General features: G+C 43.8%; 4 non-coding genes across 4 annotated transcripts; all 4 read left to right on the top strand.

The window, feature by feature from the left end:
• The first annotated feature begins 229 nt into the window (after positions 1–229).
• On the top strand, positions 230–302 carry trnav-aac (transfer RNA valine (anticodon AAC)). Its single transcript has one exon. It is a non-coding gene; the product is annotated as a tRNA-Val (tRNA).
• Positions 303–1,837: 1,535 nt separating this feature from the next.
• trnav-cac (transfer RNA valine (anticodon CAC)) lies at positions 1,838–1,910 on the top strand. The gene has a single exon. It is a non-coding gene; the product is annotated as a tRNA-Val (tRNA).
• Positions 1,911–19,568: 17,658 nt separating this feature from the next.
• trnav-cac (transfer RNA valine (anticodon CAC)) lies at positions 19,569–19,642 on the top strand. The gene has a single exon. It is a non-coding gene; the product is annotated as a tRNA-Val (tRNA).
• Positions 19,643–21,214: 1,572 nt separating this feature from the next.
• trnav-cac (transfer RNA valine (anticodon CAC)) lies at positions 21,215–21,287 on the top strand. Its single transcript has one exon. It is a non-coding gene; the product is annotated as a tRNA-Val (tRNA).
• Positions 21,288–24,061: the final 2,774 nt, after the last annotated feature.

Raw genomic sequence — 24,061 nt, forward strand, 5'->3', positions numbered from 1 at the left:
CTTGTTGGGTTAAGTGCAGGCACTGTCAGAGCGCAGGGCGTCCTGCCTTTGAAAGAGTTTCCGAAGTGTCCTGATGTGGCCTTTTGCAATGCCAAACAGGTCAGTGAAAATGGCATCCTTTCGCGGCACTTCAGACGCCATCTCATAGCCAAGCCGACCTGAAACGCCTGAGCACGTTTTACCAGCAGGCTTCAACGGTAACCGTTCGAAGCAAGAGGCAGCGGTGTCAGTTTCCGTAGTGTAACGGTTATCACGTTTGCCTAACGCGCGAAAGGTCCCTGGTTCGAAACTGGGCGGAAACAGCCTGCTGTGGGCCGGTCCTTTTCATCCTGCTTGCCCTCGTGGTTCCCCGGAGGCGGTGGGTAGCTTTTCTTCATTGGAGTGCCCGAAATCGGTGCACTCACAGCGTCCGTCCGTCGACAGGTTGAAATTGTAAACGCTGGTGTAGCCACTTTTAATTAAAATCTGATGATAATGATGATGATGATGTTGTTGTTCTTGTTGTTGTTCTTGTTGTCGTCGTAGTCGCCGTCATTACTAATGTTAAAGTAAAGCAGTAGTTAGATTTGTTGCTACCGTAAGGTGCAGAAGGCACAATAGCTCTGTGATTGTCTGATGGTGGCACAAGACGAGCAGCAGCTGTTTGAACATGCCATTGAGCATCACCTTGTTGGGGTAAGTGTAAGTCTTGTCATTGCTCAGGGCGTTCTTCCTTTGAAAGAGTTTCCAAAGTGTCCTGATGTGCCCTTGAGCAATGCAAAATAGGTCAGTGAAAATAGAAACCTTTATCTCACAGGCTGGCCCACGGGAAACGCCTGTGTACGTTTTACCAGCCGGCTTCGATAGGAGTTATTCGAAACACCAGGCCGGGTTGGTTTGCGTAGTGTAGTGGCTATCACGTTCGCTTCACACGCGTAAGGTCCCCGGTTCGAAACCGGGTGGAAACAACCCGCGGTGCACGCGTGCCAGTGCCGTGTTACCCGTCCCCCATCTCTCTGCCCCAAGGGTGGCTGTCGTTTTCTCTTCCTCTGAGTGTCAAGAAATCCTGACCTTGAGAACAAACGATCGCAGAAGGGTAGCTTTGCGAGGCGCTGGAACTGACACTTTTAAAATCGATACATGTTGTTGCTGTTACAATTCGACCGTAGCAGGATCGGCGACATTGCAGTTACTCTTATGTAGTTGAAGGCGCAGTATAGCTCTGATAGTCTGGTGGTGACGGAAGACCACCAGCCGTTTGAACAAGCCATTCAGCATCACCTTGTTGGGTTAAGTGCAGGCACTGTCTGAGCGCAGGGCGTCCTGCCTTTGAAAGAGTTTCCGAAGTGTCCCGAAATCGGTGCACTCAGAGCGTCCGTCCGTCGACAGGTTGAAATTGTTAACACTGGTGTAGCCACTTTTAATTAAAATCTGATGATGATGTTGTTGTTCTTGTTCTTGTTGTTGTTGTTGTTCTTGTTTTTCTTGTTGTTCTTGTTGTCGTCGTGGTCGCCGTCATTATTATTGTTAAAGTAAAGCAGTAGTTAGATTTGTAGCTACCGTAAGGTGTAGAAGGCACAATAGCTCTGTGATTGTCTGATGGTGGCACAAGACGAGCAGCAGCTGTTTGAACAAGCCATTGAGCATCACCTTGTTGGGGTAAGTGTTAGTCTTGTCATAGCTCAGGGCGTTCTTCCTTTGAAAGAGTTTCCAAAGTGTCCTGATGTGCCCTTGAGCAATGCAAAATAGGTCAGTGAAAATAGAAACCTTTATCTCACAGGCTGGCCCACGGGAAACGCCTGTGTGTGTTTTACCAGCCGGCTTCGATGGGAGCCATTCGAAACACCAGGACGGGGCGGTTTCCGTAGTGTAGTGGCTATCACGTTCGCCTCACACGTGAAAGGTCCCCGGTTCGAAACCGGGTGGAAACAACCCGCGGTGCACATGTGCCAGTGCCGTGTTACCCCTCCCCATCTCTCTGCCCCAAGGCTGGCTGTAGTTTTCTCTTCCTCGGAGTGGCAAGAAATCCTGACCTTGAGAACAAACGATCGCAGAAGGGTAGCTTTGCGAGGCGCTGGAACTGACACTTTTAAAATCGATACATGTTGTTGCTGTTACAATACGACCGTAGCAGGATCGGCGACATTGCTGTTACTCTTATGAGTAGATGGTAGAGTTTTATGGGCGCGGCCTATTTTGTTATGACGTATGCCCTAAGCTTATTAATATTCCTACGTCATAATTGGGGGGCGTGATTTTAGGTAGAGTTATTTCCTTAATTATTCCTACGTCATATCCGTCAGAAAGTGTACACCCATAAAACCCTGAACAACAAGGCCGCCCATAACCTGTTGTTCTTGTTGTTCTTGTTGGTCAACTGTAGAGTGTGAATGGGTCGGCTCTTCCTGTAGTGTTTGGGGGTCTTTTTTAAATATACATGTAATGGTTTAGTAAATCTAAACCGTTATAAGATCAACAAGTTCTGTTGTCTGTAATGGTCCCAGGTCTTAACAATGCCAGTTTTGAATAGTGCGTTTATCATATTCACACTGTCTCTGTCTGTCTCTCTCTCTCTCTCGCCCAATCATTTTATAAGATCAACAAGTTCTGTTGTCTGTTATGATCCCAGGTCCTAACAATGCCTGTTTTGCATAGGGTACTTATGTTATCCACACTGTATCTGGCTCTGTCTCTCCCCTCAAATTTAATTAAAAATAAAATTAAAAAAGAGGGTGTGTGTGTGGGTGTTTGTGTGTATAGGTTAATTGTTTTTGTAAAAAAAAAAAAAAAAAAGCTGTGGTTATATTTTATCTCTCACATAATGTGTTCAGTCGTTTTACTTAAATACATTCTAGGGTCTTAAAGCTCATAGGAGTTAGACTTAAGATAAGGATATGCTTTTAAGGTATTTTAGCAGTCTCAATCCCTGATGATAAGGAATCGTTTAAAAAATAAAAACAACTGATCACTCAATGCTAAATAGATCACAACACTCAAGGCTAAATCACTCACACCATGGGGGGCGGGGGTGGGCTCAGACAACAGTAGGTATGGCGTGTGGTATCAAAACATTCAGAATACTTTTAACCTATATAATTTATAAGCTTTGTAAAATAAACCCAAATATCTCTTTTGCGGGGATAAACGCTGTTCTGAGTAGTTTGTGACTTGTTTAATACCAAACAAAGCATCGCTATTAAAAAAAAAAAAAAAAATCACTGTAAAAGCGCTAGTTATTTTAGATCTTTATAGTTATTTTCTTGGCTCAGGTTGTTTTTTAGCGCTTATAAAGGCCTGAAATATTCTTAGTGGTTTGTTGACTATAGGTCTTGATGCTTAAAAATGTTTTTTTGAGAGACCTAAAGGTTCTAATAAAAGTTTAGAGTAGAGAGGAAGAGATCGTCTCCATCTTGGTTTCTATTTGAAATTTGATGCAGTGTCATTTTATTGGTTGGTTTTGATATGTTAATTGGTAACAGGGCGGCACAAAGGCCAGACCAGAACAATGCCTTACAAGCAGATCCGGCATGTGGCCATCAGTATAAGTATGAAGGTCTGGTCTTCAGCTCGACAGACTCATACTGACCTTTCGATTTAAGTCTAAAGATCAACAATGTCCGGAAACAACATCAGCGACTTCGATTTAAACGAGTTTTTAGGCAAGTCTTCAGATTATTTTCATTGACTCAGAGCGTGTTGTGTGCATGTATTGTAAATAAGGCTATAACATTTGTTTTAAGTTCTGTAAAATTATTTTTCAGCCAGTCAACAGGAGTTAATTCCCAACGCTGAGGAGATCATCTGGAACAACGACGGTAAGATTTTTGTGTTTGCGCTCATGGGTTCTTATGTATGGGTGTGTGTGGTTTTGAAGCGGCTCATTAGAGTTATGAAAACGTTTTAATATATATTAATGCCGGTCTCTTTAATTACACAGAAACTATCGAAAGGCCTGTGATTAATGTCTCGACCAAGAGAAGTGGTTGTCCCTAGACAGGCTGTCTGCCGACCGGGTAAGAACTAAACCCCTGTTTGTTTGTATAACGTTTCTGTAAGATGTTTGAGTCCAGTTTTGTTAATTTTAAAAAAATTATCCTGTCTAACAGTATTAAGAAACGTGGTTCGAGACAACGAAAGGCCTTCCACATCGAGGGCTTGTTTCGTTTTACCTTCGAGAACCGTAACCTTTCAAGAATCTGAAAGGCTGTCAGCCCCGGTATCTGATAGCTGTGAGTATATGTCTGCAGCCTGTAAGAGGTTAAATCTTTTTATAAAGCGGTGTGGTTAAAGGTTAAACATGTCTCTTACCTTCACAGCGGTGCAAAAAGCTAAACCAGCCGAAAAACATAAGAAACGATTATTCTGTGGAGGTAAGTAAGATCTTTCAAACTTTAATGTTTTTAAAAGGGCTTTGTTTGCACGTTGAGGGCTAATATTTAAGCGATGGGTGACCGTTTCCTGTAGGGCGGGGGGTTCTGGGAAAGATCTTTAGAAGTCCGGACAGATCTAGGCTTGTTTCTGGGGAACGTGTTTAGAAATGACCGATTGTCGTACCGTCTGGATAGGAAGTAAAGCCGTCCGAAAGGGTTTAGTAAGTTGTTTGGCTTATCTCCCGCTATTATACTTCTGTTTTAAAGTGGTTGTAGGAAAAGGCTTGAAGGTGTTCATTGTATTTAATATTTAAACAGATCGTGAAAACGTTTGTGAAACAGGAAGTCCCGGGATCAGGAAGCGTTAACACTTGGAAGGTTCGTTTAAAAATGAAATGTTGTTGTGTGTGTGTGTGTTTTATTAACAATATTACAGTTTTTAAAGAAACATTTAAGAAACAGTTTATTTACAGCGGCTTCTCTGTTTTACATTTATTATCAAGTCCTAATAAATATATTGTCTGTAAATAATAAGGCGTTGTAGTGAATGTCTAAGGCTATTTTCAAAGGTCTAAAAAAGCTAAAGGTTTTGAATGTCCTGGACATGTTGTTTTAAGTTTGATTTCTGTCGCCGTTTAAAGATGTAAATGTAATGTATATTTTTATTCTTCCCAAGACTCTTCTGTGGATGAGCTATTGAGGACAATTACCCCGTCTAAGTGGGATCAAACATCTTCCCCGGTGACATCACCGAGAGGATCCCCCACGGTGGTCTTGGAGACCCCCCAACATCTACTCAGGCCACAGCCTTCTGGGGGTAATTCAACACCCCAGATTCAGCCCGCCGCATTGTCGGGCGGAACAAATACAGGCATCCAACAACCTCAGGGGTCGCCGTCAGTCAGGGCTGACACACCACCCAACGACGGCCTGGTTTCAACATCGTCCCCCCAGACCCGTTTCTTGGCTACAGAAACGCTGAACAGTACCCCGCGCTTGGCCAGGGTGTCACCGCAAAGGCCTTCTTGGTCTCCGTCCATGAGTATACGCTCGCTCCCTGCCTCCTTCGACCGAGATTTACCGGAGCGACCATCCTTTGAAGCTGAGCCAGGCCACCAGCCCCCGGAGCTACTTACTGAAGGTCGTCATGAGTTGCTACATACTTTGTTACAAAATCAAAGACTTGTGTTAGTGGGGCAAAACCTGCTGATAGAGAGCCAAAACACCCTTATTAATACCCTTACTAACGAATTGTACTGTATTTAATGTTTTAATAGACACAAAACGCCTTACTATTGTGGGTTGTTGGAAAAATAAAAAATAAATTAAAAAATGTCCTGACTTGGTAAAAGAACTCACAAACTAAAGGATTATGAACAAGCTAGGGCCCCAAAAAGACCTTCCCGAGAGAACATCCCCGGCCCTGTTGTGAACTCCTCTGATGTCCCAATGAACCTGGAACTATTACAAATGATAAATGATTTAAATAACCCCCAATTACCACCGATAGAATGTGAATTAACAGACTTACCGGTGAACCCCGACCTGTTACAGATGGTCAATGATCTAAATAACCACCTCCCACCGGTAGCGCTTATAGAGGTTCACCCCCTAGTTCACCCCGATTTGTTTGAAATGGTGGAGGCTTTGGAGGAGCTACCCCTACCAAATTCTGCCCCTATTATAAATGATTTGAGACAATTAGAACACAGGATGGCGGCAGAAGCAGCCATCACTATAGAGGAGGGTCTTGACATTAACCGGTTGGATATCTTTGAAGGACTTTTACAGGCTTTAAATGAGCCTACTCAAAAAGGGGGTTTTGTAGATGTCAGCAGTGGGGGTGTTCGGAATGTGGAGGGTTCTGAGACTGATAAGGCTGTGGAGGACATGCTCTGTGAGAATGTAGGGGGTGAAGGCTTTGTTCAAAATGATGATGTGTCCAAGAGTACCAGTGATCCCGTGATTATAGATAGACCGGCCTATAACAATTTTGAAATGATTCAGCGTTTTAATTTTGCAGAACTTTTAAATTGTGACAATTATGCAGAAATATTTGTCAACATACACGAGGCCTTGCAGAAAATGCTTGAACAGGTTGCTGAAAGGGTCAGACCTCGAGATGTTGTACAGTTAGAACTCAGAGGGGATGATTTGTTTAGCAACCTATCTGTAATGCTGAGTGGAGATAATTTAGACGTCTGGCTAAAATCGAAGCGTTATTGCAAAGTAACGCAGCCATCATAGCTGATGAAAGTCTGTCTCTGGTAATGAATGTGGTTCGTAACCCTGAGGGTGGGGCGCTTAGAAGACTGTCGAAATGCTTGAAGAACGACATAATTAGGACCAAGCTCAGGCAATTAGTGGTGAGTTCCAGTGGGGACAATAAGCTCTGTTTTGCTTACAGTTTAATAAAACTACTCACCCCCGACATGCCTGAACCCCAAGCTCTGCAAGAGGCTTTAATGCTTCATCAGAGGGCCGGCTTAAACTCTCAACAGATGGTTGCCTTTTCAGACATCACCAAGTTTGAGGAGTTGTTGTCTTTAAAAATTGTTGTGTGGTACCGTTGTGAGGTAAAGGAAGTATTTGTGAAATTTCAGACACATCCTGAAACCCATACACAGACACTGTTTCTCTTCCTAAGTGATAGTCATTACTTTGGAATAAAGAGTTTGACGGCTTTTTTGGGTTGTTCGTATGTTTGTCATTGTTGTTATAAGGCCTTCAATGATAAGCTTAAGCACCGCTGTGACGGTTACTGTAACGTCTGATTCAATCCGCAATGTTGTAAGGGTTTGGCCCCTACCATCCGATGAAAAGATTGCTTAAGGATTTGTCTCTCTGCGTTCTGTTTTTCCGAGCATAAGGTACAGAGGGCCGCTTCTGAGGGGGTTAAAAAACTGAGTTATTGTGATCAAACTAAATATTGCCCGCAGTGTTGCCTCCAGTACCGTTTTCATGAGGTTAAACCACACAAATGTCTGGAGCCGAGATGCAGGATCTGTAATGCTGATTTAACCCCGGGGTCCGAACACCAGTGCTTTATTCAGCCGGTTAAAAAGGAGCCGCCGCACAATTATAATTAATTATATACACTGTATTGACATGTTGGATCGTGAGTGGTCAGCTAGCGGTGAGAGTTGTGTCAGGGATTTCTTTACGCGGTATCGCGGTCCAAAATACCTCAATTACACATTTATTGCCCACAATGCTAAGGGTTATGATTCTTACATTTTGATGAAGTATCTGGTGGAAAATGGGGTGACCCCAAAAATAATAGCTCAGGGTAGCAAGATCATGTGTTTCACCGACGAAGCTTTCAACTAACGTTACATAGACTCGTTAAATTTCCTCCCCATGAAATTGAGCGCTTTGCCTAAGGCTCTGGGTTTTGAGGCTCAGAAGAAAGGTTGGTTCTGCCATTTTTTTAATACTAAGGACACTCAAAATTATCGAGGGTCCTACCCGCCCGCCTCTTATTATGGGGTTGTTACTATGATGTCTCATGAGAGGGAGGAATTCTTTAAATGGTACAATACGGTTAAGGGAGGTGTTTTTGATTTCCGAGAAGAGATGGCCGCTTATTGTAAAAATGATGTGGTGATCCTTAAAGAAGCCTGTGTGCGTTTCTGCGCCGAGGTTATCAACACATCGGGTCTCGACCCTTTGCAAAGTGTGACCATAGCGTCTCTCTGCATGAAAATGTATCGGTCCAATTTCTTGCAGAAAAACACTATAGCGGTCACCACTTCTGACAACTATCGTGCTAGACAAAAGAACTTTTCGACTGTCTCCATACAGTGGCTGGAATACCTGAGTGCCCGGGATAACATCTTCATCAGACATGCTTTAAATCAAGGGGAAGTCAAAAGCCTTACTACTTAGACGGTTTTAGCGACGTGTTCGGGCGGCGTACCGCTTATGAGTTTGCTGGTTGTATTTACCATGGCTGTCCTCAGTGCTTCGACCCAAACACCTTTAACCCCGTAACACAAAAACTCTGCGGTGATATGTACTATGATTTCCAGGAACGAATTGAAACTTTAAAAAACACCTATGGTTTGAACGTGCTGGTGATTTGGGAACACGAGTGGACGACCCTGAAGCAACAGGATGCGGGGGTACAACGGTTTATGGAAACCTTGGACTTTCCTGAACGTCTAGAGCCCCGGGATGCGTTATTTGGGGGTCGTACCAACGCCCTCTGTTTACATTATGAGGTAAAGGAGGGTGAGAGAGTAGATTACTATGATTTCACCAGTCTGTACCCTTATGTCAACAAGACCAAAATGTACCCGGTGGGGCGTCCAACCATTGTTTATCGTGACTTTCTCGAAATCGGACATTACTTTGGTTTGATCAAAGTCACCATGTACCCTCCTCGCGAGCTGTTCTTACACGTGTTGCCTTACAGTTGTTCGGGAAAATTGATGTTCCCTCTGTGTAGAACGTGTGTGGAAACTGAAAATCAAACTACCTCTTGTCTGCACAGTGATGAAGAGAGAGCGCTGACGGGTGTCTGGTGTAGCATTGAGCTTGACAAGGCGGTGGAGAAAGGTTACAGAGTCGGTAAGGTGTATGAGGTTTGGCATTTTTCTGAAAAACCTGATACTCTTTTTGCTGATTACATTATGACCCATCTGAAAGGGAAACAGGAGGCATCGGGCTATCCCTCATGGTGTGTTGACTCCGCGGCCAAAGAGCGATATGTTCAGCAATATTTTGAAAAGGAAGGGATCTGTCTAGAGCTGGGGAACATAACTGTAAACCCCGCCAAGAGACAAATGTCCAAACTGATTTTAAACAGTCTGTGGGGTAAGTTTGGGGAAAGAAATTACCGTCTAAACACAACCTTGATTAAAACCCCTAAACAGTTTATAGAATTTATGTTTACCAAACAACATGCAGTATCACACTTTCAATTCTTAAATGACCACGTGGCACAGGTCCAGTGGAGGGCCCCTAAAGATTTCCCCACCAAACAGGGGAACGTTAATGTTTTCATAGCGGTTTTTACCACGGCTTACGCCCAGCTTGAACTGTACAACTTAATGGATCAGTTGCAGGAACGCACGCTCTATCAAGATACTGACTCTGTAATCTTTGTCACCAGGCCAGGGGATTGGGTCCCTCCCCTCGGGGACTACCTTGGGGAGTTAACGAGTGAACTAGATCCTCAGGACCACATAGTGGAGTTTGTTTCAGGGGGTCCTAAGACTTACGCATACAGAACGGCTGCGGGTAAGACCTGTATGAAAGTTAAGGGTTTCACTCTGAACCACTGTAACATCAAGCTCATTAACATCAAGTCTCTGACGACCCTGGTAGAAAGTTTTTTAACCGAGAAAGACGCGCCTCCTCGTGAGATTATTACAGCCGGAAATCAGATCTATCGCAATAAAAAGGGGTACACGTTGTAAAATAGATCACTAAACAAATGGTTCAGGGTGGTGTACAATAAAAGAGTGTTGAAGACTGATTATACCACTCTGCCTTATGGATATTAGCGGTGGTTTTGATAACAGACTTCAACACCCTTTCTCCTGTATTATAGCCGGTCCCTCCAATTCGGGGAAGAGCTATCTTATAAAGAACATCATAGAAGATGTGGACGCAACCGTGTCCCAAGCTCTTGACAACATAGTGTGGTGTTACTCTTGCTGGCAACCTCTCTACGATGATTTGGCTTCGAAAAAAAATAATCTGAAATTTGTGCAAGGTCTCCCCGCCTCGTTGTGTGACGATGACTTGTTCCCGCCCGGTCAAACTAATCTAGTGATCCTTGATGACCTGATGGAGCAGGCCGGTGACAACAGTGAAGTGGAAAAAGCTTTCACAAAGTACACTCATCATAGGAATTTAAGTATTATTTATTTAGTTCAAAATCTATTTTTTCAAGGTAAAAAAAGCCGCACTATTAATTTAAATGCCAATGATATAATTCTTTTTAAAAACCCCAGAGATAAACTACAGGTCACCGTCGTGGCTCGTCAAATGTACCCTAACCAGACCAAGTTCTTTTTGGAGGCATTTGAGGATGCCACCAAAAAACCCTACGGGTACTTGATTGCGGACTTAAAAGCACAAACCCCAGAAGACTTTCGCCTCAGAACAGGTTTGTGCCCGCCCGATTGGCCGGCAGTGTATGTGCTAAAGAAAAGGAAATAAATAAGAATGTCTGTTCGGATTAAAAGAAATCTGCCGCTTTTGCAAATGTTATTTGAGGGGAGCCCGCGCCATAGGAAAGCTGTGCTGGCAGGGGCCCCCTCGGATTTGATCGAGACCCTGTGTGAAATAGCTTTTAACATCTTACGCGGTAATATACCCCTAACCCCTTCTCAACATTCTAAACTCAAAAAACAAAAAGCGGTTATCAAGATCATCGCTAATAAGAAGTATTCTATTAAAAGAAAAAGAAAGAAGATTAATCAAACCGGGGGTTTTATAGTACCGCTGTTGAGCATAGCCGTGCCTTTCCTAACCAGTCTTCTAGCTTCCAGAGTGGGTTAATAATGGAATATCCTCAGAAAATGTTTTTGATCCCTCAGGAGCAGCTTGAGAAACTGAGAAAAAATGTTTTCGGGCCAGAGCCCATTAGACAAACGGCCGAAAACAACCTGAACTCTGAAATGAAAGCTATACAGGCCAGGGCCGATTTAAATCAGTATTCCAAAGCCCAGTTGTATACCAACACTTTACAGCGCTACCTCCGTCTGGTTAGACAGGGTGAAAAAGATCAAAACATTTTAACTTTAACCATGGCCTCTCAAGAAAATGGTTCTGGGGCTGATGCGGGAGGTACGGTTGATAAAGATGTTGCGGTGACCGAACCTGTTGAGAGTTCAGAGGGAGGTGTTGTAACGGATGTTTTGAGAAACATGCCGGCCAGAAGCAAAAGACATGCAGAATATATCCTGCACAAAATGGTTCAGAAACCGCGGGTAACGGCTTGGAATGAACAGGGTGAATTTGTTTTTAAAGGACAACTGATCAAAGGTTCACACATGTTTGATTTGTTGAAGAGTGTCACTAGCACTAATAAGGTACCCGATAGTCGCCGACCTGTAGGCTGGAATGCTTTCCTACAGGCGATGGCCTGTCTGAACATGCCCCAATCCACAGTTCCTAACCAGGAAACGCGACAAAAAATCCGTCTGTGTAAAGAGGTGGAGCCTGATCTGACTCCGATATCTCATTACTCTGACCGTGCTGAGCGACCATCCTCAGGATCTATCCATCGTTGGGAAGCTTTTTAATCTCATGTTTTTATTTGTCTCCCCTGTAAATAATGACCCGACAAACAATTTTTTTTTTTATTTATTTATTTTTCAAATGTTGTACATTTATTTATAACATAACCCCTGCTTTGTATAAGAATTGTATTGAATAAAAACAAAAACTAATGATTCAAAGGCTGTTTTCATTATTTTTTCACCTTAACACGCATGACATCTTTTAAAATCCTCACAAGAACACCCCATCTGTATACATGGCTGGCCAGGGTCGTAAGTCATTGTGTTATAAGGGGGGGTCCACAGTGTCCTGACAAACTCTGCCACTTTTTTATCATTTTGGCCTAAATCCTCACTGTACAAGGCCATAATATCGGGGTATGACCTTCCATTAGATCTATGATATAAGAAAAACACACAGTGTTGACCACAAGTGAAGGTCTGAAGACTTTGTACTTGACGACCGCTGTAAATGGTTTCTTGACAGTTGTTGAGCAGAAAGTTATTGATCTTCCGAGGGAAAGGTCTGAAATCCGGGGGGTTTGCATAGGAATCAAAAAATTCACCACGGTGGTCCTCCCTTAGATAAATAGCCAGCCAATGTTCTCCGGGCATGTTTTTAGGGTATGTGTTGATTATGTACATTGCAGGTAAATTCTTGATCTTAAATTTAGGCAGCTGATCGCAGGCGTAGACTCCTTGAAACAGTTTCCGTGAGCCGGCCAGGGCATTCATGATGTGGTTGAGCTCTCTGGTGTTCATTTTAATAATAATCATACAGAACGTTTCTCCTCTGATTCACCTCAATAATGTTGTCAAACACAGCATACACGACCATATTTACAGTGCGTGGTAGAGGCTGCTTGAAACGCATCTCCAAACGCATATTGCCCGTCTTCATCAGTGAAAAATGTTGTCCACACTCTTCGTCAGGGGTCAGGTTGAAACCGTACAAGGTGTAACCGCTGCAGTATTCCCGGCGATCGATCAGTAGAGTTTGATCCTTGAGATGGCGACCCGTGGCCAGTACTAGACTGTAATATTCACGAACCGCATTGCCGTTTTCAAAGTCAGCTTGAAAAGGTCTGGATGGAACCTGCACACCATCGACGTACAACGCTATAAATTCCGCATTATAATCTTTAAAGTTAAAGGGGTTCTTGTTGTAAACCCCGGTAAATGCATCATTATCCATGAGGCCTATAATAACCTGTTTTGGGAGCTGTCCTAGAAACAGATTCTCCTGGTTCATCACCCGTGTCCCTGCGGGGATTCTGTGGACTTTCATATAGACTCTTTCGATCGGGTACTCGGCGTTTGCCGTCATTAACGCCTGCGCGTGTCCTAGTTTAACCGCCGGGGAGACGGACACTTTTTTCACAAACAGCGAGGCCGATAATATGGTCAGTTTATATTTTTCAGTATCAGGGGTCATCAGACAAAAAGCACTTTTACTACGGATCATTTTAATTTTAATGTCTACCCCGTTGAGCATGAGTTTTTCTTGGAAAAATATGTCTGCATGGATATGCCCCATTAGCTCAAAGGTCCTCCCTTCTGTTGAAGAGGCCGTTCTTTTTTGCAAACCCTTATTGAGTCCCTCTGGATCCTTGTCGTCCATAGCTTCCGGGATGTCTTTGAAGAAAAGGCCGGGGCTGAACTGTTTGCTTAGGGTCTCCTCACTATAATTAAGTATACACTCCATCATGGCTCTATAGGGGTAAGTATTGCTGCTTTGACTAATGAGCCGATCTCCCAGGGTCACATCCACCTGTGAAAACATGGTGGCCACCGGGTAATTGATGACCCCAGCGTTGGTCGTCTTCTCGATTGCATCGCCATCCTCATCAGTCACTTTACAGTTCATTAAAATAAATGTGTTATTCAAATCAATATAATCCTCGCCATTGCCAGCTATAAAAAACTCCAGAGGGGCCGTGTCTGAAATTGCAGAAAGAGGGGGAATCTCTACATATATGCTCTTATCTATACTCGTTTGAGTGTGTGGAACTGTAAACAGATCCAGTTCTGATTTGACGCATTCTTCCGATAGACTGTGGAAAAAAGACATGTTTAAAAGATGTATCCTGAGGCTCTATTTTTCTTTCTTTGAGACTTTCTTTTTGCAGGTTTTTTCTTGTGCTGCTTCCTTCTCCGAGTGTTTCCACGATATGTTGGAGAATGAGAGATTCTTCGTTTTTTGTTAGCCATGGATCTTTGTCGCCCCCTGGTGGACACATGCTGTTTCTTCTTTTACCCCCCCTCCTCGCCATTACCATGAGACCCGAACCCTCCTGATGCTCATGGCTAGCTGCCCGGTTCATAACATTGGTGAACACGTCACTAACAATATTTTTAGCCAATGATTTCAAGTGGGGTCTGGCTATAGCAAAGCCTCTCTTAAGCAGGGGTATGGCCATTCTAAAGAGACCACGAAAGAGTCCTCCTAGACCGGCGCCATACATTGTGGGGGCTCCTACAATACCGGGCAAGCCGTTCCATCTTGCATCTTGTAATAATCCACATAGGCGCTAGGATCTACATAACCCCTCGAGGTAGCCATTTTAATAATGTACAAACTGTTTCAGGGGTCGAAAATGTAGTTTGACATTAACTTTACCGAAGCGGAAGGGTACGTTGATATTCTGATCCGATTTTACTTCGATCGTGATGTTGTCAAAGTGGGTCTTTGAGACTGGTACGTAGTGTGGTTTGTCATAAGTAATTGTGACCATGTCATTGCTTTTACCTTTAATAAGTACATTTCTCAAAAGGGGGACATAACTATCCCAGACCCTCTGGTGGGTTATGATATCCGTATACACATAAAGAGTGTAAAAGCCGCCCCACCACTTCTGAGAACCTGCTCTCTGTGTTAGAATAGAACCCAAATATACGCCCCAGTTGGCCGCTGGTTTGAATGCTAATACCTGGTTTTGACACCTTGTACACTCTGTTTTTAATAGGGTTGTAATATAGCTTGATGTTGGGGGTGCCTTCTGAGAACTGTTTATGCATCTCATCTAATATTTTATCCACATTGTCATAATAACCTCCTTGTATCGTGAATATCCATTGATTTTAACATCATCAAAAATGGCGAAGGTGGCATCCTTATCTTGTAAAACAGCCCAAGTGTAAGGATACTGTATTTCCGCCAACCCCACTTCCCACGACCCCCTTAGATCTATAGATTTTCCAAATTGTACCGTGTAACTGGATATTTCATTTTTAGGATATATATCGAGAGAGGCATTACTGGGTAGAGTCACGTAGAAGCCTCCTGATTCCATCTTGAGAATCGAAAGTAATGCCCCCAACACACCCGCGGGCATGTTGTTATAAGGATTGAATATCGCAAACCTGTTGTTCCGGGACCCAACTATTGAACTTTTCAGGCCATCCAAGCCATTTCATCAACACATATTTTTTCCGGTTCTGGGTTTTTTCAGCTAATATCTTTTCAACTCTGTATACACTGTCTTTACCCACAATAATATTTTGTAACTCGGCTTCATAAAACGTTCCTTCTATATCCTCCCTGTCATAGTCTTTTAACCGGTACACGGGGGGGTCTCTAGCCAACTGTTCGGTAACTGTAAAATATTCGTCAGAAAATGTTTGTTCATAACCTTTGGCAAAAGTACTCCTTAGCTTTGAAACGCGAACCACATCACCGATGTTGAACTAATAAGTAGTTTTTCCCTTCTTAATAAATGGTCGGTATAATTTTTTATAGACCTTAAAAGAATTACTTTGATCAACATCTAAAGGCTTCATTTTAATACTGGTGTGATACCCTTGGTTGTAAGCATCGATAAAATCCTGAACTTTATCAAAATACTTGAACGTGTGGACCGCTGTAAAATATCTCCACATTTTGGTCTTTATGGTGCGGTTAAACCTCTCCACTACCGATGCCCTAAGCTCATTACCGGTGGTGAAATGATGTATTTTGTGTCTCTTCAGTAGATTCTGAAATTCTCTGTTGAGAAACTCTTTTCCTTTATCAGTCTGCAGTTTTTTAGGACATCGACCCTGGGACAATATATCCTCAAAGGCCCTTGTCACCGCCCGACCTGTTTTATTATGTAGAATGCGAGCCCAGGCATATTTTGATAACACATCGATACACATCAACATCAATTTGTGACCATTGTTATGTTTTGATAAATTTGACATATCGACTAGATCCATTTGCCATTGTGAATCTATGTCAGTTGCATATACGCGGTTTCTTTAAAAGTTAATCCTGAGAGGTTTATGTAAGGTATAGGCGTCTTGTTCCCGTAACCATTCTGAAACAACCACATCATTAACCTTCACTCCGGCCTCAGCGAGTCCTCTTTGAAAACCCTTCTTACCCGCCAAACCCCCAATCTTGGCTGGGTTGTAGTATAGTTCCTGCATTTGGGGAGCTTGCCGAGTCATTCTGTCAAATAACCACACAGACCCACACTATGCGCAAAGTTTTTATACAAGGTTTTTTATTCAACTTCAGGAGAGCAGATACCCCTTTTTAGACATTTGAGAAAAGTATAACATACACAACAATTTTTTCTACGGTCCAGACAAAAAGAAATCAGATGATTGGTTACTTGATCTATATCAACAAATATACCTGTTTCTTTATCTTGTAGGCACACACCTCAGTTACATATGTAAATAAAACAACAATATGACCTATTTTAAAAGTAAACAGAGGTGTATTAAACATGCTCAGTAAAAGGTCATACAGATGTTGATGAAATGGCCTAACATCATTCTTGGCCCCCTTGAGCCCTTCATCCCAGTGTTCGTACCCCCCGGTCTTTGTTACAGCAGCCATTCACTTTTCCAGGTTTGAAAGTTGATCCTCATCGATGGTTAAATCTGTAGAGAAAAGGCTCGCGTTGGCTACTTTTCTGTCAAGCACATGGTGTAATAGCGCTCTCAGGTTAGCTGCAGAGTGTTGATGACAGAACCAGTTGCAGAAGCAGTCCAGAACATTTCCCATGTTCAAAGTCCCTTAGTTCAGGTCAGAGTCTGAATCAGTGGCGTAGATGTCGAATTCTTCGTCGCTACCCCCAGCTTTAACTTCTTTACGGAAGAAATAAGCTTTTAGCTTGCCAGCGGTTTTTCTACTCGGCTCATCCAGGTCATTGAGCAGCTGCCCAAGTTTCTCTATTATAAACGGCTCCTTTTTCAGCTCCAGCAAAATCTCATCTATGATTTTCTGGACTTGTCCCACAGTGACATGTATGTGGGAGTAAGAGAGCGCCTTGATTAGTGCCGGTTTCAGCCACGGTTTGTTCAGTCTTCTGTAAAACACGTTGAAATAGAACAGGAAATAGTAACGGTCTGGTTCAAACAAACAACTGTGTCTCAACTGACTGGGGTGATTCACTTCACACCCCCGACAGACTTCTTTCAGAGCTCGGTCGATGAGAGCACTCAGAATATACACCAGGGTGCTTTTAACCACTCTGCTTACTTGGTCACATACCCCGGGCATAAATCCTGCGTCTTCATCACGCCCCCGGGACAGTCCGATGCTCATTGGGTCGCCTGGTGGTTTGTGGGGTGTTTCTCCATCCATTGGACTGACCCCCTCCTGAGACGCACAGACGGTAGACAGTTCGGCAAAATCGAGGCCCTCCATGAGCTCCAGAGGCTGGGGATCCCCGAGACTCATTTGGACATCCATCGCACCGCATGTTGTTTCGTCCTGAGGGACCGGGGTCTGAGGTCTTGGAGAGTAACCACAGTCAAAGGGTTCCAGAGTGTATACAAAATCTGGGGAATAGAACCAGGGGTGATCCCGGGTTTGAAGAGGCCTGTAGAGCCTGTCGACGTCCGCAGCTTTCGGGTAAGACATTCTCTTTAATTTTAAACCATGAATGAATTGTTGCACCTTTTATCCTATCTCTTCACTACGTCACGACACACCGCCCTCTTAGAAGAGAGTAGCCCCTGAGCCGTCAGACCCCCCTCCAAAACCCCACACGTCGTCTGTTTTATCATCGTCGTCGTCATTCAAGGGGGATATATAATCCATAATCCAGCATATTCTCCTTCTAACCAAATCCAGTTGCGAACATTTGGTCAAGATGTCAAAACCATCATTTATACAGTTTATGACCTCTTTCAAGAACGGCCAGTCCACGGCGTCAAACATAATTTCCGTAACCTGTTTTTCTGGATCCTCCACACCCCCTTCAATAGGGTTTGTAATCAGGGTACTGCTAAACAAAACCTTACGATCTGTAGTTTGAGATAGACTCTTCACCACTCTACCGTAGTTCTGCAAGCTTTCCCATTCACACCTTTCAAAACCCTGAGTCGGAGACTCCATTTCGCATTCTCTTGGACCCTCTTGCAAGCCTTCTAGAGTCTTATCCACAAGCCCCAGATCTCTCCAGGCCATCACCTTCAACCAGTCCTCATAAGAGTATTCAATTACCGTCTCAAAAGGTTCCAACGTACCCTCCTTCTCTCCCAAAGCAAGAAGCTCCACTCCAACATAGCTGGGATCCCTTTTAAAGCGCAGGGCGACCTGCCTTTGAAAGAGTTTCCAAAGTGTCCTGATGTGCCCTTTAGCAATGCCAAACAGGTCTGTGAAAATGGCATCCTTTCGCGGCACTTCAGACGCCATCTCACAGTCTAGCCGACCTGAAATGCCTGAGCCCGTTTTACCAGCCGGCTTCGATAGGAGTTATTCGAAACACCAGGACGGGTTGATTTCCGTAGTGTAGTGGCTATCACGTTTGCCTCACACGCGAAAGGTCCCCGGTTCGAAACCGGGTGGAAACAACCCACGGTGCACGTGTGCCAGTGCCGTGTTACCCGTCCCCCATCTCTCTGCCCCAAGGGTGGCTGTCGTTTTCTCTTCCTCGGAGTGGCAAGAAATCCTGACCTTGAGAACAAACGATCGCAGAAGGGTAGCTTTGCGAGGCGCTGGAACTGACACTTTTAAAATCGATACATGTTGTTGCTGTTACAATACGACCGTAGCAGGATCGGCGACATTGCTGTTACTCTTATGTAGTTGAAGGCGCAGTATAACTCTGATAGTCTGGTGGTGACGGAAGACCACCAGCCGTTTGAAGAAGCCATTCAGCATCACCTTGTTGGGCTAAGTGCAGGCACTGTCTGAGCGCAGGGCGTCCTGCCTTTGAAAGAGTTTCCAAAGTGTCCTGATGTGCCCTTGAGCAATGCAAAATAGGTCAGTGAAATTAGAGACCTTTATCTCACAGGCTGGCCCACGGGAAACGCCTGTGCGCGTTTTACCAGCCTGCTTCGATGGGAGCCATTCGAAACGCCAGGACGGGTCGGTTTTACCAGCAGTCTCCAACGGTAACCGTTCTAAGCAAGAGGTGACGGTGTCAGTTTCCGAAGTGTAGCGGTTATCACGTTCGCCTAACGCACGAAAGGTCCCCGGTTTGAAACCGGGTGGAAACAGCCTGCTGTGGGCCGGCCCTTTTCGTCCTGCTTGCCCTCGTGGTTCCCCGGAGGCGGTAGGTGGCTTTTCTTCATTGGAGTGCCCGAAATTGGTGCACTCAGAGCGTCCGTCAATCGACAGGTTGAAATTGTAAATGCTGGTGTAGGCACTTTTAATTAAAATCTGATGATGATGTTATTGTTGTTGTTCTTGTTGTTCTTGTTGTCGTCGTGGTCGCCGTCATTATTATTGTTAAAGTAATGCTACCGTAAGGTGTAGAAGGCACAATAGCTCTGTGATTGTCTGATGGTGGCACAAGACAAGCAGCAGCTGTTTGAACAAGCCATTGAGCATCACCTTGTTGGGGTAATTGTAAGTCTTGTCACAGCTCAGGGCGTTCTTCCTTTGAAAGAGTTTCCAAAGTGTCCTGATGTGCCCTTGAGCAATGCAAAATAGGTCAGTGAAAATAGAAACCTTTATCTCACAGGCTGGCCCACGGGAAACGCCTGTGTGCGTTTTACCAGCCGGCTTCGATAGGAGTTATTCGAAACACCAGGACGGGTCGTTTTCTGTAGTGTAGTGGCTATCACGTTCGCCTCACACGCGAAAGGTCCCTGGTTCGAAACCGGGCGGAAACAACCCGTGGTGCACGCGTGCCAGTGCCGTGTTACCCGTCCCCCATCTCTCTGCCCCAAGGGTGGCTGTAGTTTTCTCTTCCTCGGAGTGGCAAGAAATCCTGACCTTGAGAACAAACGATGTAAGAAGGGTAGCTTTGCGAGGCGCTGGAACTGACACTTTTAAAATCGATACATGTTGTTGCTGTTACAATACGACCGTAGCAGGATCGGCGACATTGCTGTTACTCTTATGTAGTTGAAGGCGCAAAATAGCTCTGATAGTCTGGTGGTGACGGAAGACCACCAGCCGTTTGAACAAGCCATTCAGCATCACCTTGTTGGGCTAAGTGCAGGCACTGTCTGATCGCAGGGCGTCCTGCCTTTGAAAGAGTTTCCGAAGTATCCCGAAATCGGTGCACTCAGAGCGTCCGTCCGTCGACAGGATGAAATTGTAAACGCTGGTGTAGCCACTTTTAATTAAAATCTGATGATGATGATGATGATGATGTTGTTGTTCTTGTTGATGTTGTTGTTCTTGTTGTTGTTCTTGTTGTCGTCGTGGTCCCCGTCATTATTATTGTTAAAGTAAAGCAGTAGTTAGATTTGTTGCTACCGTAAGGTGTAGAAGGCACAATAGCTCTGATAGTCTGGTGGTGAAGGAAGACCACCAGCCGTTTGAACATGCCATTCAGCATCACCTTGTTGGGCTAAGTGCAGGCACTGTCAGAGCGCAGGGCGTCCTGCCTTTGAAAGAGTTTCCAAAGTGTCCTGATGTGCCCTTGAGCAATGCAAAATAGGTCAGTGAAAATAGAAACCTTTATCTCACAGGCTGGCCCACGGGAAACGCTTGTGCGCGTTTTACCAGCCTGCTTCGATGGGAGCCATTTGAAACGCCAGGACGGGTCGGTTTTACCAGCAGTCTCCAACGGTAACCGTTCTAAGCAAGAGGTGACGGTGTCAGTTTCCGAAGTGTAGCGGTTATCACGTTCTCCTAACGCGCGAAAGGTCCCCGGTTTGAAACCGGGCGGAAAGAGCCTGCTGTGGGCCTGCCCTTTTCGTCCTGCTTGCCCTCGTGGTTCCCCGGAGGCGGTAGGTGGCTTTTCTTCATTGGAGTTTCCGAAATTGGTGGACTCAGAGCGTCCGTCCGTCGACAGGTTGAAATTGTAAACGCTGGTGTAGCCACTTTTAATTAAAATCTGATGATGATGTTATTGTTCTTGTTGTTGTTGTTGTTGTTCTTGTTTTTCTTTTTGTTGTCGAGGTCGCCGTCATTATTATTGTTAAAGTAAAGCTACCGTAAGGTGTAGAAGGCACAATAGCTCTGTGATTGTCTGATGGTGGCACAAGATGAGCAGCAGCTGTTTGAACAAGCCAGTGAGCATCACCTTGTTGGGGTAAGTCTAAGTCTTGTCATAGCTCAGGGCGTTCTTCCTTTGAAAGAGTTTCCAAAGTGTCCTGATGTGTCCTTGAGCAATGCAAAATAGGTCAGTGAAAATAGAAACCTTTATCTCACAGGCTGGCCCACGGGAAACGCCTGTGCGCGTTTTACCAGCCGGCTTCGATGGGAGCCATTCGAAACACCAGGGCAGGTCGGTTTCCGTAGTGTAGTGGCTATCACGTTCGCCTCACACGCGACAGGTCCCTGGTTCGAAACCGGGCGGAAACAACCCGCGGTGCACGCGTGCTAGTGCTTTATTATCTGTCCCTGTAACGCGGCCGGCCATCGTTTTCTCTTCCTCGGAGTGTCAAGAAATCCTGACCTTGAGAACAAACGATCACAGAAGGGTAGCTTTGCGAGGCGCTGGAACTGACAGTTTTAAAATCGATACATGTTGTTGCTGTTACAATACGACCGTAGCAGGATCGGCGACATTGCTGTTACTCTTATGAGTAGATAGTAGGGTTTTATGGGCGCGGCCTATTTTGTTATGACGTATGCCCTAAGCTTATTAATATTCCTACGTCATAATTGGGGGGCGTGATTTTAGGTAGAGTTATTTCCTTAATTATTCCTACGTCATATCCGTCAGAAAGTGTACACCCATAAAACCCTGAACAACAAGGCCGCCCATAACCTGTTGTTCTTGTTGTTCTTGTTGGTCAACTGTAGAGTGTGAATGGGTCGGCTCTTCCTGTAGTGTTTGGGGGTCTTTTTAAAATATACATGTAATGGTTTAGTAAATCTAAACCGTTATAAGATCAACAAGTTCTATTGTCTGTAATGGTCCCAGGTCTTAACAATGCCAGTTTTGAATAGTGCGTTTATCATATTCACACTGTCTCTGTGTGTCTCTCTCTCTCTCTCGCCCAATCATTTTATAAGATCAACAAGTTCTGTTGTCTGTTATGATCCCAGGTCCTAACAATGCCTGTTTTGCATAGGGTACTTATGTTATCCACACTGTATCTGGCTCTGTCTCTCCCCTCAAATTTAATTAAAAATAAAATTAAAAAAGAGGGTGTGTGTGTGGGTGTTTGTGTGTATAGGTTAATTGTTTTAAAAAAAAAAAAAAAAAAAGCTGTGGTTATATTTTATCTCTCACATAATGTGTTCAGTCGTTTTACTTAAATACATTCTAGGGTCTTAAAGCTCATAAGAGTTAGACTTAAGATAAGGATATGCTTTTAAGGTATTTTAGCAGTCTCAATCCCTGATGATAAGGAATCGTTTAAAAAATAAAAACAACTGATCACTCAATGCTAAATAGATCACAACACTCAAGGCTAAATCACTCACACCATGGGTGGCGGGGGTGGGCTCAGACAACAGTACGTATGGCATGTGGTATCAAAACATTCAGAATACTTTTAACCTATATAATTTATAAGCTTTGTAAAATAAACCCAAATATCTCTTTTGCGGGGATAAACGCTGTTCTGAGTAGTTTGTGACTTGTATAATACAAAACAAAGCATCGCTATTAAAAAAAAAAAAAAATCACTGTAAAAGCGCTAGTTATTTTAGATCTTTATAGTTATTTTCTTCGCTCAGGTTGTTTTTTAGCGCTTATAAAGGCCTGAAATATTCTTAGTGGTTTGTTGACTATAGGTCATGATGCTTAAAAATATTTTTTTGAGAGACCTAAAGGTTCTAATAAAAGTTTAGAGTAGAGAGGAAGAGATCGTCTATATCTTGGTTTCTATTTGAAATTTGATGCAGTGTCATTTTATTGGTTGGTTTTGATATGTTAATTGGTAACAGGGCGGCACAAAGGCCAGACCAGAACAATGCCTTACAAGCAGATCCGGCATGTGGCCATCAGTATAAGTATGAAGGTCTGGTCTTCAGCTCGACAGACTCATACTGACCTTTCGATTTAAGACTAAAGATCAACAATGTCCGGAAACAACATCAGCGACTTCGATTTAAACGAGTTTTTAGGCAAGTCTTCAGATTATTTTCATTGACTCAGAGCGTGTTGTGTGCATGTATTGTAAATAAGGCTATAACATCTGTTTTAAGTTCTGTAAAATTATTTTTCAGCCAGTCAACAGGAGTTAATTCCCAACGCTGAGGAGATCATCTGGAACAACGACGGTAAGATTTTTGTGTTTAAGCTCATGGGTTCTTATGTATGGGTGTGTGTGGTTTTGAAGCGGCTCATTAGAGTTATGAAAACGTTTTAATATATATTAATGCCGGTCTCTTTAATTACACAGAAACTATCGAAAGGCCTGTGATTAATGTCTCGACCAAGAGAAGTAGTTGTCCCTAGACAGGCTGTCTGCCGACCGGGTAAGAACTAAACCCCTGTTTGTTTGTATAACGTTTCTGTAAGATGTTTGAGTCCAGTTTTGTTAATTTTAAAAAAATTATCCTGTCTAACAGTATTAAGAAACGTGGTTCGAGACAACGAAAGGCCTTCCACATCGAGGGCTTGTTTCGTTTTACCTTCGAGAACCGTAACCTTTCAAGAATCTGAAAGGCCGTCAGCCCCGGTATCTGATAGCTGTGAGTATATGTCTGCAGCCTGTAAGAGGTAAAAGCTTTTTATAAAGCGGTGTGGTTAAAGGTTAAACATGTCTCTTACCTTCACAGCGGTGCAAAAAGCTAAACCAGCCGAAAAACATAAGAAACGATTATTCTGTGGAGGTAAGTAAGATCTTTCAAACTTTAATGTTTTTAAAAGGGCTTTGTTTGCCCGTTGAGGGCTAATATTTAAGCGATGGGTGACCGTTTCCTGTAGGGCGGGGGGTTCTGGGAAAGATCTTTAGAAGTCCGGACAGGTCTATGCTTGTTTCTGGGGAACGTGTTTAGAAATGACCGATTGCCGTACCGTCTGGTTAGGAAGTAAAGCCGTCCGAAAGGGTTTAGTAAGTTGTTTGGCTTATCTCCCGCTATTATACTTCTGTTTTAAAGTGGTTGTAGGAAAAGGCTTGAAGGTGTTCATTGTATTTAATATTTAAACAGATTGTGAAAACGTTTGTGAAACAGGAAGT

Source organism: Amia ocellicauda (assembly GCF_036373705.1).
Source record: "Amia ocellicauda isolate fAmiCal2 chromosome 11 unlocalized genomic scaffold, fAmiCal2.hap1 SUPER_11_unloc_4, whole genome shotgun sequence".
Lineage (NCBI taxonomy): Eukaryota > Metazoa > Chordata > Actinopteri > Amiiformes > Amiidae > Amia > Amia ocellicauda.